The sequence below is a fragment of the Haematobia irritans genome, chromosome 1 (assembly GCF_050003625.1).
Source record: "Haematobia irritans isolate KBUSLIRL chromosome 1, ASM5000362v1, whole genome shotgun sequence".
Lineage (NCBI taxonomy): Eukaryota > Metazoa > Arthropoda > Insecta > Diptera > Muscidae > Haematobia > Haematobia irritans.
This window is the reverse complement of record NC_134397.1, coordinates 211,524,393-211,538,098: the sequence shown is the minus strand read 5'-3', so window position 1 is coordinate 211,538,098 and position 13,706 is coordinate 211,524,393.

Genomic DNA, 13,706 nt, shown 5'->3' with positions numbered 1-13,706 from the left:
GGGGGTGGTCACGAATTAAAATCCTTTTCGCTCTAGGACGCTTAGTTTAGGAGATATGGGCAAAAGAAGTTTTTCATATAAAAATTTCAATTTTTTTAGGTTTTGGGTGGATTTTTCAATTTTTTGGGGTGGTCACGAATTAAAGTCCTTTTCGCTCTAGGACGCATATTTAAGGAGATATGGGCAAAAGAAGTTTTTCATATAAAAATTTCAATTTTTTTAGGTTTTGGGTGGATTTTTCAATTTTTTGGGGTAGTCACGAATTAAAGTCCTTTTCGCTCTAGGACGCATATTTAAGGAGATATGGGCAAAAGAAGTTTTTCATATAAAAATTTCAATTTTTTTAGGTTTTGGGTGGATTTTTCAATTTTTTGGGGGTGGTCACGAATTAAAGTCCTTTTCGCTCTAGGACGCTTAGTTTAGGAGATATGGGCAAAAGAAGTTTTTCATATAAAAATTTCAATTTTTTTAGGTTTTGGGTGGATTTTTCAATTTTTTTGGGTGGTCACGAATTAAAGTCCTTTTCGCTCTATGACGCTTAGTTTAGGAGATATGGGCAAAAGAAGTTTTTCATATAAAAATTTCAATTTTTTTAGGTTTTGGGTGGATTTTTCAATTTTTTTGGGGTGGTCGCGAATTAAAGTCCTTTTCGCTCTAGGACGCTTAGTTTAGGAGATATGGGCAAAAGAAGTTTTTCATATAAAAATTTCAATTTTTTTAGGTTTTGGGTGGATTTTTCAATTTTTTGGGGGTGGTCACGAATTAAAGTCCTTTTCGCTCTAGGACGCTTAGTTTAGGAGATATGGGCAAAAGAAGTTTTTCATATAAAAATTTAAATTTTTTTAGGTTTTGGGTGGATTTTTCAATTTTTTGGGGGTGGTCACGAATTAAAGTCCTTTTCGCTCTAGGACGCTTAGTTTAGGAGATATGGGCAAAAGAAGTTTTTCATATAAAAATTTCAATTTTTTTTAGGTTTTGGGTGGATTTTCCAATTTTTTGGGGTGGTCATGAATTATCGTCCTTTTCGCTCTAGGACGCTTAGTTTAGGAGATATGGGCAAAAGAAGTTTTTCATATAAAAATTTAAATTTTTTTAGGTTTTGGGTGGATTTTTCAATTTTTTGGGGGTGGTCACGAATTAAAGTCCTTTTCGCTCTAGGACGCTTAGTTTAGGAGATATGGGCAAAAGAAGTTTTTCATATAAAAATTTCAATTTTTTTAGGTTTTGGGTGGATTTTTCAATTTTTTTGGGTGGTCACGAATTAAAGTCCTTTTCGCTCTATGACGCTTAGTTTAGGAGATATGGGCAAAAGAAGTTTTTCATATAAAAATTTCAATTTTTTTAGGTTTTGGGTGGATTTTTCAATTTTTTTGGGGTGGTCGCGAATTAAAGTCCTTTTCGCTCTAGGACGCTTAGTTTAGGAGATATGGGCAAAAGAAGTTTTTCATATAAAAATTTCAATTTTTTTAGGTTTTGGGTGGATTTTTCAATTTTTCGGGGTGGTCACGAATTAAAGTCCTTTTCGCTCTAGGACGCTTAGTTTAGGAGATATGGGCAAAAGAAGTTTTTCATATAAAAATTTCAATTTTTTTAGGTTTTGGGTGGATTTTTCAATTTTTTGGGGTGGTCACGAATTATCGTCCTTTTCGCTCTAGGACGCTTAGTTTAGGAGATATGGGCAAAAGAAGTTTTTCATATAAAAATTTCAATTTTTTTAGGTTTTGGGTGGATTTTTCAATTTTTTTGGGTGGTCACGAATTAAAGTCCTTTTCGCTCTAGGACGCATATTTAAGGAGATATGGGCAAAAGAAGTTTTTCATATAAAAATTTCAATTTTTTTAGGTTTTGGGTGGATTTTTCAATTTCTTGGGGTAGTCACGAATTAAAGTCCTTTTCGCTCTAGGACGCATATTTAAGGAGATATGGGCAAAAGAAGTTTTTCATATAAAAATTTAAATTTTTTTAGGTTTTGGGTGGATTTTTCAATTTTTTTGGGTGGTCACGAATTAAAGTCGTTTTCGCTCTAGGACGCATATTTAAGGAGATATGGGCAAAAGAAGTTTTTCATATAAAAATTTCAATTTTTTTAGGTTTTGGGTGGATTTTTCAATTTTTTGGGTGGTCACGAATTAAAGTCCTTTTCGCTCTAGGACGCTTAGTTTAGGAAATATGGACAAAAGAAGTTTTTCATATAAAAATTTCAATTTTTTTAGGTTTTGGGTGGATTTTTCAATTTTTTGGGGTGGTCACGAATTATCGTCCTTTTCGCTCTAGGATGCTTAGTTTAGGAGATATGGGCAAAAGAAGTTTTTCATATAAAAATTTCAATTTTTTTAGGTTTTGGGTGGATTTTTCAATTTTTTGGGGGTGGTCACGAATTAAAGTCCTTTTCGCTCTAGGACGCTTAGTTTAGGAGATATGGGCAAAAGAAGTTTTTCATATAAAAATTTCAATTTTTTTAGGTTTTGGGTGGATTTTTCAATTTTTCGGGGTGGTCACGAATTAAAGTCCTTTTCGCTCTAGGACGCTTAGTTTCGGAGATATGGGCAAAAGAAGTTTTTCATATAAAAATTTCAATTTTTTTAGGTTTTGGGTGGATTTTTAAAATTTTTGGGGTGGTCACGAATTAAAGTCCTTTTCGCTCTAGGACGCATATTTAAGGAGATATGGGCAAAATAAGTTTTTCATATAAAAATTTTAATTTTTTTAGGTTTTGGGTGGATTATTCAATTTTTTTGGGTGGTCACGAATTATCGTCCTTTTCGCTCTAGGACGCTTAGTTTAGGAGATATGGGCAAAAGAAGTTTTTCATATAAAAATTTCAATTTTTTTAGGTTTTGGGTGGATTTTTCAATTTTTTGGGGTAGTCACGAATTAAAGTCCTTTTCGCTCTAGGACGCATATTTAAGGAGATATGGGCAAAAGAAGTTTTTCATATAAAAATTTAAATTTTTTTAGGTTTTGGGTGGATTTTTCAATTTTTTGGGGGTGGTCACGAATTAAAGTCCTTTTCGCTCTAGGACGCTTAGTTTAGGAGATATGGGCAAAAGAAGTTTTTCATATAAAAATTTCAATTTTTTTTAGGTTTTGGGTGGATTTTCCAATTTTTTGGGGTGGTCATGAATTATCGTCCTTTTCGCTCTAGGACGCTTAGTTTAGGAGATATGGGCAAAAGAAGTTTTTCATATAAAAATTTAAATTTTTTTAGGTTTTGGGTGGATTTTTCAATTTTTTGGGGGTGGTCACGAATTAAAGTCCTTTTCGCTCTAGGACGCTTAGTTTAGGAGATATGGGCAAAAGAAGTTTTTCATATAAAAATTTAAATTTTTTTAGGTTTTGGGTGGATTTTTCAATTTTTTGGGGGTGGTCACGAATTAAAGTCCTTTTCGCTCTAGGACGCTTAGTTTAGGAGATATGGGAAAAAGAAGTTTTTCATATAAAAATTTCAATTTTTTTAGGTTTTGGGTGGATTTTTCAATTTTTTTGGGTGGTCACGAATTAAAGTCCTTTTCGCTCTATGACGCTTAGTTTAGGAGATATGGGCAAAAGAAGTTTTTCATATAAAAATTTCAATTTTTTTAGGTTTTGGGTGGATTTTTCAATTTTTTTGGGGTGGTCGCGAATTAAAGTCCTTTTCGCTCTAGGACGCTTAGTTTAGGAGATATGGGCAAAAGAAGTTTTTCATATAAAAATTTAAATTTTTTTAGGTTTTGGGTGGATTTTTCAATTTTTCGGGGTGGTCACGAATTAAAGTCCTTTTCGCTCTAGGACGCTTAGTTTAGGAGATATGGGCAAAAGAAGTTTTTCATATAAAAATTTCAATTTTTTTAGGTTTTGGGTGGATTTTTAAAATTTTTGGGGTGGTCACGAATTAAAGTCCTTTTCGCTCTAGGACGCATATTTAAGGAGATATGGGCAAAATAAGTTTTTCATATAAAAATTTTAATTTTTTTAGGTTTTGGGTGGATTATTCAATTTTTTTTTGGGTGGTCACGAATTATCGTCCTTTTCGCTCTAGGACGCTTAGTTTAGGAGATATGGGCAAAAGAAGTTTTTCATATAAAAATTTCAATTTTTTTAGGTTTTGGGTGGATTTTTCAATTTTTTGGGGTGGTCACGAATTATCGTCCTTTTCGCTCTAGGACGCTTAGTTTAGGAGATATGGGCAAAAGAAGTTTTTCATATAAAAATTTCAATTTTTTAAGGTTTTGGGTGGATTTTTCAATTTTTTTGGGTGGTCACGAATTAAAGTCGTTTTCGCTCTAGGACGCATATTTAAGGAGATATGGGCAAAAGAAGTTTTTCATATAAAAATTTCAATTTTTTTAGGTTTTGGGTGGATTTTTCAATTTCTTGGGGTAGTCACGAATTAAAGTCCTTTTCGCTCTAGGACGCATATTTAAGGAGATATGGGCAAAAGAAGTTTTTCATATAAAAATTTAAATTTTTTAGGTTTTGGGTGGATTTTTCAATTTTTTTGGGTGGTCACGAATTAAAGTCGTTTTCGCTCTAGGACGCATATTTAAGGAGATATGGGCAAAAGAAGTTTTTCATATAAAAATTTCAATTTTTTTAGGTTTTGGGTGGATTTTTCAATTTTTTTGGGTGGTCACGAATTAAAGTCCTTTTCGCTCTAGGACGCTTAGTTTAGGAGATATGGGCAAAAGAAGTTTTTCATATAAAAATTTCATTTTTTTTAGGTTTTGGGTGGATTTTTCAATGTTTTGGGGGTGGTCACGAATTAAAGTCCTTTTCGCTCTAGGCCGCATATTTAAGGAGATATGGGCAAAAGAAGTTTTTCATATAAAAATTTAAATTTTTTTAGGTTTTGGGTGGATTTTTCAATTTTTTGGGGGTGGTCACGAATTAAAGTCCTTTTCGCTCTAGGACGCTTAGTTTAGGAGATATGGGCAAAAGAAGTTTTTCATATAAAAATTTCAATTTTTTTAGGTTTTGGGTGGATTTTTCAATTTTTTGGGGTGGTCACGAATTATCGTCCTTTTCGCTCTAGGACGCTTAGTTTAGGAGATATGGGCAAAAGAAGTTTTTCATATAAAAATTTCAATTTTTTTAGGTTTTGGGTGGATTTTTCAATTTTTTGGGGGTGGTCACGAATTAAAATCCTTTTCGCTCTAGGACGCTTAGTTTAGGAGATATGGGCAAAAGAAGTTTTTCATATAAAAATTTCAATTTTTTTAGGTTTTGGGTGGATTTTTCAATTTTTTGGGGTGGTCACGAATTAAAGTCCTTTTCGCTCTAGGACGCATATTTAAGGAGATATGGGCAAAAGAAGTTTTTCATATAAAAATTTCAATTTTTTTAGGTTTTGGGTGGATTTTTCAATTTTTTGGGGTAGTCACGAATTAAAGTCCTTTTCGCTCTAGGACGCATATTTAAGGAGATATGGGCAAAAGAAGTTTTTCATATAAAAATTTCAATTTTTTTAGGTTTTGGGTGGATTTTTCAATTTTTTGGGGGTGGTCACGAATTAAAGTCCTTTTCGCTCTAGGACGCTTAGTTTAGGAGATATGGGCAAAAGAAGTTTTTCATATAAAAATTTCAATTTTTTTAGGTTTTGGGTGGATTTTTCAATTTTTTTGGGTGGTCACGAATTAAAGTCCTTTTCGCTTAGTTTAGGAGATATGGGCAAAAGAAGTTTTTCATATAAAAATTTCAATTTTTTTAGGTTTTGGGTGGATTTTTCAATTTTTTTGGGGTGGTCGCGAATTAAAGTCCTTTTCGCTCTAGGACGCTTAGTTTAGGAGATATGGGCAAAAGAAGTTTTTCATATAAAAATTTCAATTTTTTTAGGTTTTGGGTGGATTTTTCAATTTTTTGGGGGTGGTCACGAATTATCATCCTTTTCGCTCTAGGACGCTTAGTTTAGGAGATATGGGCAAAAGAAGTTTTTCATATAAAAATTTAAATTTTTTTAGGTTTTGGGTGGATTTTTCAATTTTTTGGGGGTGGTCACGAATTAAAGTCCTTTTCGCTCTAGGACGCTTAGTTTAGGAGATATGGGCAAAAGAAGTTTTTCATATAAAAATTTCAATTTTTTTTAGGTTTTGGGTGGATTTTCCAATTTTTTGGGGTGGTCATGAATTATCGTCCTTTTCGCTCTAGGACGCTTAGTTTAGGAGATATGGGCAAAAGAAGTTTTTCATATAAAAATTTAAATTTTTTTAGGTTTTGGGTGGATTTTTCAATTTTTTGGGGGTGGTCACGAATTAAAGTCCTTTTCGCTCTAGGACGCTTAGTTTAGGAGATATGGGCAAAAGAAGTTTTTCATATAAAAATTTAAATTTTTTTAGGTTTTGGGTGGATTTTTCAATTTTTTGGGGGTGGTCACGAATTAAAGTCCTTTTCGCTCTAGGACGCTTAGTTTAGGAGATATGGGCAAAAGAAGTTTTTCATATAAAAATTTAAATTTTTTTAGGTTTTGGGTGGATTTTTCAATTTTTTTGGGTGGTCACGAATTAAAGTCCTTTTCGCTCTATGACGCTTAGTTTAGGAGATATGGGCAAAAGAAGTTTTTCATATAAAAATTTCAATTTTTTTAGGTTTTGGGTGGATTTTTCAATTTTTTTGGGGTGGTCGCGAATTAAAGTCCTTTTCGCTCTAGGACGCTTAGTTTAGGAGATATGGGCAAAAGAAGTTTTTCATATAAAAATTTCAATTTTTTTAGGTTTTGGGTGGATTTTTAAAATTTTTGGGGTGGTCACGAATTAAAGTCCTTTTCGCTCTAGGACGCATATTTAAGGAGATATGGGCAAAATAAGTTTTTCATATAAAAATTTTAATTTTTTTAGGTTTTGGGTGGATTATTCAATTTTTTTGGGTGGTCACGAATTATCGTCCTTTTCGCTCTAGGACGCTTAGTTTAGGAGATATGGGCAAAAGAAGTTTTTCATATAAAAATTTCAATTTTTTTAGGTTTTGGGTGGATTTTTCAATTTTTTGGGGTGGTCACGAATTATCGTCCTTTTCGCTCTAGGACGCTTAGTTTAGGAGATATGGGCAAAAGAAGTTTTTCATATAAAAATTTCAATTTTTTTAGGTTTTGGGTGGATTTTTCAATTTTTTTGGGTGGTCACGAATTAAAGTCGTTTTCGCTCTAGGACGCATATTTAAGGAGATATGGGCAAAAGAAGTTTTTCATATAAAAATTTCAATTTTTTTAGGTTTTGGGTGGATTTTTCAATTTCTTGGGGTAGTCACGAATTAAAGTCCTTTTCGCTCTAGGACGCATATTTAAGGAGATATGGGCAAAAGAAGTTTTTCATATAAAAATTTAATTTTTTTTAGGTTTTGGGCGGATTTTTCAATTTTTTTGGGTGGTCACGAATTAAAGTCGTTTTCGCTCTAGGACGCATATTTAAGGAGATATGGGCAAAAGAAGTTTTTCATATAAAAATTTCAATTTTTTTAGGTTTTGGGTGGATTTTTCAATTTTTTGGGGTAGTCACGAATTAAAGTCCTTTTCGCTCTAGGACGCTTAGTTTAGGAGATATGGGCAAAAGAAGTTTTTCATATAAAAATTTCAATTTTTTTAGGTTTTGGGTGGATTTTTCAATTTTTTGGGGGTGGTCACGAATTAAAGTCCTTTTCGCTCTAGGACGCTTAGTTTAGGAGATATGGGCAAAAGAAGTTTTTCATATAAAAATTTCAATTTTTTTAGGTTTTGGGTGGATTTTTCAATTTTTCGGGGTGGTCACGAATTAAAGTCCTTTTCGCTCTAGGACGCTTAGTTTAGGAGATATGGGCAAAAGAAGTTTTTCATATAAAAATTTCAATTTTTTTAGGTTTTGGGTGGATTTTTAAAATTTTTGGGGTGGTCACGAATTAAAGTCCTTTTCGCTCTAGGACGCATATTTAAGGAGATATGGGCAAAATAAGTTTTTCATATAAAAATTTTAATTTTTTTAGGTTTTGGGTGGATTATTCAATTTTTTTGGGTGGTCACGAATTATCGTCCTTTTCGCTCTAGGACGCTTAGTTTAGGAGATATGGGCAAAAGAAGTTTTTCATATAAAAATTTCAATTTTTTTAGGTTTTGGGTGGATTTTTCAATTTTTTGGGGTAGTCACGAATTAAAGTCCTTTTCGCTCTAGGACGCATATTTAAGGAGATATGGGCAAAAGAAGTTTTTCATATAAAAATTTCAATTTTTTTAGGTTTTGGGTGGATTTTTCAATTTTTGGGGGTGGTCACGAATTAAAGTCCTTTTCGCTCTAGGACGCTTAGTTTAGGAGATATGGGCAAAAGAAGTTTTTCATATAAAAATTTCAATTTTTTTAGGTTTTGGGTGGATTTTTCAATTTTTCGGGGTGGTCACGAATTAAAGTCTTTTTCGCTCTAGGACGCTTAGTTTAGGAGATATGGGCAAAAGAAGTTTTTCATATAAAAATTTCAATTTTTTTAGGTTTTGGGTGGATTTTTAAAATTTTTGGGGTGGTCACGAATTATCGTCCTTTTCGCTCTAGGACGCATATTTAAGGAGATATGGGCAAAATAAGTTTTTCATATAAAAATTTTAATTTTTTTAGGTTTTGGGTGGATTATTCAATTTTTTTGGGTGGTCACGAATTATCGTCCTTTTCGCTCTAGGACGCTTAGTTTAGGAGATATGGGCAAAAGAAGTTTTTCATATAAAAATTTCAATTTTTTTAGGTTTTGGGTGGATTTTTCAATTTTTTGGGGTAGTCACGAATTAAAGTCCTTTTCGCTCTAGGACGCATATTTAAGGAGATATGGGCAAAAGAAGTTTTTCATATAAAAATTTCAATTTTTTTAGGTTTTGGGTGGATTTTTCAATTTTTGGGGGTGGTCACGAATTAAAGTCCTTTTCGCTCTAGGACGCTTAGTTTAGGAGATATGGGCAAAAGAAGTTTTTCATATAAAAATTTCAATTTTTTTAGGTTTTGGGTGGATTTTTCAATTTTTTGGGGGTGGTCACGAATTAAAGTCTTTTTCGCTCTAGGACGCTTAGTTTAGGAGATATGGGCAAAAGAAGTTTTTCATATAAAAATTTAAATTTTTTTAGGTTTTGGGTGGATTTTTCAATTTTTTGGGGTGGTCACGAATTATCGTCCTTTTCGCTCTAGGACGCTTAGTTTAGGAGATATGGGCAAAAGAAGTTTTTCATATAAAAATTTCAATTTTTTTAGGTTTTGGGTGGATTTTTCAATTTTTTGGGGGTGGTCACGAATTAAAGTCCTTTTCGCTCTAGGACGCTTAGTTTAGGAGATATGGGCAAAAGAAGTTTTTCATATAAAAATTTCAATTTTTTTAGGTTTTGGGTGGATTTTTCAATTTTTCGGGGTGGTCACGAATTAAAGTCCTTTTCGCTCTAGGACGCTTAGTTTAGGAGATATGGGCAAAAGAAGTTTTTCATATAAAAATTTCAATTTTTTTAGGTTTTGGGTGGATTTTTAAAATTTTTGGGGTGGTCACGAATTAAAGTCCTTTTCGCTCTAGGACGCATATTTAAGGAGATATGGGCAAAAGAAGTTTTTCATATAAAAATTTCAATTTTTTTAGGTTTTGGGTGGATTTTTCAATTTTTTGGGGTAGTCACGAATTAAAGTCCTTTTCGGTCTAGGACGCATATTTAAGGAGATATGGGCAAAAGAAGTTTTTCATATAAAAATTTCAATTTTTTTAGGTTTTGGATGGATTTTTCAATTTTTTGGGGGTGGTCACGAATTAAAGTCCTTTTCGCTCTAGGACGCTTAGTTTAGGAGATATGGGCAAAAGAAGTTTTTCATATAAAAATTTCAATTTTTTAGGTTTTGGGTGGATTTTTCAATTTTTTGGGGGTGGTCACGAATTAAAGTCTTTTTCGCTCTAGGACGCTTAGTTTAGGAGATATGGGCAAAAGAAGTTTTTCATATAAAAATTTCAATTTTTTTAGGTTTTGGGTGGATTTTTCAATTTTTTGGGGTGGTCACGAATTATCGTCCTTTTCGCTCTAGGACGCTTAGTTTAGGAGATATGGGCAAAAGAAGTTTTTCATATAAAAATTTCAATTTTTTTAGGTTTTGGGTGGATTTTTCAATTTTTTTGGGGTGGTCGCGAATTAAAGTCCTTTTCGCTCTAGGACGCTTAGTTTAGGAGATATGGGCAAAAGAAGTTTTTCATATAAAAATTTAAATTTTTTTAGGTTTTGGGTGGATTTTTCAATCTTTTGGGGGTGGTCACGAATTAAAGTCCTTTTCGCTCTAGGACGCTTAGTTTAGGAGATATGGGCAAAAGAAGTTTTTCATATAAAAATTTAAATTTTTTTAGGTTTTGGGTGGATTTTTCAATTTTTTGGGGGTGGTCACGAATTAAAGTCCTTTTCGCTCTAGGACGCTTAGTTTAGGAGATATGGGCAAAAGAAGTTTTTCATATAAAAATTTCAATTTTTTTTAGGTTTTGGGTGGATTTTCCAATTTTTTGGGGTGGTCACGAATTATCGTCCTTTTCGCTCTAGGACGCTTAGTTTAGGAGATATGGGCAAAAGAAGTTTTTCATATAAAAATTTAAATTTTTTTAGGTTTTGGGTGGATTTTTCAATTTTTTGGGGGGTGGTCACGAATTAAAGTCCTTTTCGCTCTAGGACGCTTAGTTTAGGAGATATGGGCAAAAGAAGTTTTTCATATAAAAATTTCAATTTTTTTAGGTTTTGGGTGGATTTTTCAATTTTTTTGGGGTGGTCGCGAATTAAAGTCCTTTTCGCTCTAGGACGCTTAGTTTAGGAGATATGGGCAAAAGAAGTTTTTCATATAAAAATTTAAATTTTTTTAGGTTTTGGGTGGATTTTTCAATTTTTTGGGGGTGGTCACGAATTAAAGTCCTTTTCGCTCTAGGACGCTTAGTTTAGGAGATATGGGCAAAAGAAGTTTTTCATATAAAAATTTCAATTTTTTTTAGGTTTTGGGTGGATTTTCCAATTTTTTGGGGTGGTCACGAATTATCGTCCTTTTCGCTCTAGGACGCTTAGTTTAGGAGATATGGGCAAAAGAAGTTTTTCATATAAAAATTTAAATTTTTTTAGGTTTTGGGTGGATTTTTCAATTTTTTGGGGGGTGGTCACGAATTAAAGTCTTTTTCGCTCTAGGACGCTTAGTTTAGGAGATATGGGCAAAAGAAGTTTTTCATATAAAAATTTCAATTTTTTTAGGTTTTGGGTGGATTTTTCAATTTTTTGGGGTGGTCACGAATTATCGTCCTTTTCGCTCTAGGACGCTTAGTTTAGGAGATATGGGCAAAAGAAGTTTTTCATATAAAAATTTCAATTTTTTTAGGTTTTGGGTGGATTTTTCAATTTTTTTGGGTGGTCACGAATTAAAGTCCTTTTCGCTCTATGACGCTTAGTTTAGGAGATATGGGCAAAAGAAGTTTTTCATATAAAAATTTCAATTTTTTTAGGTTTTGGGTGGATTTTTCAATTTTTTTGGGGTGGTCGCGAATTAAAGTCCTTTTCGCTCTAGGACGCTTAGTTTAGGAGATATGGGCAAAAGAAGTTTTTCATATAAAAATTTCAATTTTTTTTAGGTTTTGGGTGGATTTTTCAATTTTTTGGGGTGGTCACGAATTATCGTCCTTTTCGCTCTAGGACGCTTAGTTTAGGAGATATGGGCAAAAGAAGTTTTTCATATAAAAATTTCAATTTTTTTAGGTTTTGGGTGGATTTTTCAATTTTTTTGGGGTGGTCGCGAATTAAAGTCCTTTTCGCTCTAGGACGCTTAGTTTAGGAGATATGGGCAAAAGAAGTTTTTCATATAAAAATTTCAATTTTTTTAGGTTTTGGGTGGATTTTTAAAATTTTTGGGGTGGTCACGAATTAAAGTTCTTTTCGCTCTAGGACGCATATTTAAGGAGATATGGGCAAAATAAGTTTTTCATATAAAAATTTTAATTTTTTTAGGTTTTGGGTGGATTATTCAATTTTTTTGGGTGGTCACGAATTATCGTCCTTTTCGCTCTAGGACGCTTAGTTTAGGAGATATGGGCAAGAGAAGTTTTTCATATAAAAATTTCAATTTTTTTAGGTTTTGGGTGGATTTTTCAATTTTTTGGGGTGGTCACGAATTATCGTCCTTTTCGCTCTAGGACGCTTAGTTTAGGAGATATGGGCAAAAGAAGTTTTTCATATAAAAATTTCAATTTTTTTAGGTTTTGGGTGGATTTTTCAATTTTTTGGGGGTGGTCACGAATTAAAGTCCTTTTCGCTCTAGGACGCTTAGTTTAGGAGATATGGGCAAAAGATGTTTTTCATATAAAAATTTCAATTTTTTTAGGTTTTGGGTGGATTTTTCAATTTTTCGGGGTGGTCACGAATTAAAGTCCTTTTCGCTCTAGGACGCTTAGTTTAGGAGATATGGGCAAAAGAAGTTTTTCATATAAAAATTTCAATTTTTTTAGGTTTTGGGTGGATTTTTAAAATTTTTGGGGTGGTCACGAATTAAAGTCCTTTTCGCTCTAGGACGCTTAGTTTAGGAGATATGGGCAAAAGAAGTTTTTCATATAAAAATTTCAATTTTTTTAGGTTTTGGGTGGATTTTTCAATTTTTTTGGGGTGGTCGCGAATTAAAGTCCTTTTCGCTCTAGGACGCTTAGTTTAGGAGATATGGGCAAAAGAAGTTTTTCATATAAAAATTTAAATTTTTTTAGGTTTTGGGTGGATTATTCAATTTTTTTGGGTGGTCACGAATTATCGTCCTTTTCGCTCTAGGACGCTTAGTTTAGGAGATATGGGCAAAAGAAGTTTTTCTTATAAAAATTTCAATTTTTTTAGGTTTTGGGTGGATTTTTCAATTTTTTGGGGGTGGTCACGAATTATCATCCTTTTCGCTCTAGGACGCTTAGTTTAGGAGATATGGGCAAAAGAAGTTTTTCATATAAAAATTTCAATTTTTTTAGGTTTTGGGTGGATTTTTCAATTTTTTTGGGTGGTCACGAATTAAAGTCGTTTTCGCTCTAGGACGCATATTTAAGGAGATATGGGCAAAAGAAGTTTTTCATATAAAAATTTCAATTTTTTTAGGTTTTGGGTGGATTTTTCAATTTTTTGGGGTAGTCACGAATTAAAGTCCTTTTCGCTCTAGGACGCATATTTAAGGAGATATGGGCAAAAGAAGTTTTTCATATAAAAATTTAAATTTTTTTAGGTTTTGGGTGGATTTTTCAATTTTTTTTGGGTGGTCACGAATTAAAGTCCTTTTCGCTCTAGGACGCTTAGTTTAGGAGATATGGGCAAAAGAAGTTTTTCATATAAAAATTTCAATTTTTTTAGGTTTCGGGTGGATTTTTCAATTTTTTGGGGGTGGTCACGAATTAAAGTCCTTTTCGCTCTAGGACGCTTAGTTTAGGAGATATGGACAAAAGAAGTTTTTCATATAAAAATTTCAATTTTTTTAGGTTTGGGTGGATTTTTCAATTTTTTGGGGTGGTCACGAATTATCGTCCTTTTCGCTCTAGGACGCTTAGTTTAGGAGATATGGGCAAAAGAAGTTTTTCATATAAAAATTTCAATTTTTTTAGGTTTGGGTGGATTTTTCAATTTTTTTTTGGGTGGTCACGAATTAAAGTCCTTTTCGCTCTAGGACGCATATTTAAGGAGATATGGGCAAAAGAAGTTTTTCATATAAAAATTTCAATTTTTTTAGGTTTTGGGTGGATTTTTTCAATTTTTTGGGGTGGTCACGAATTATCATCCTTTT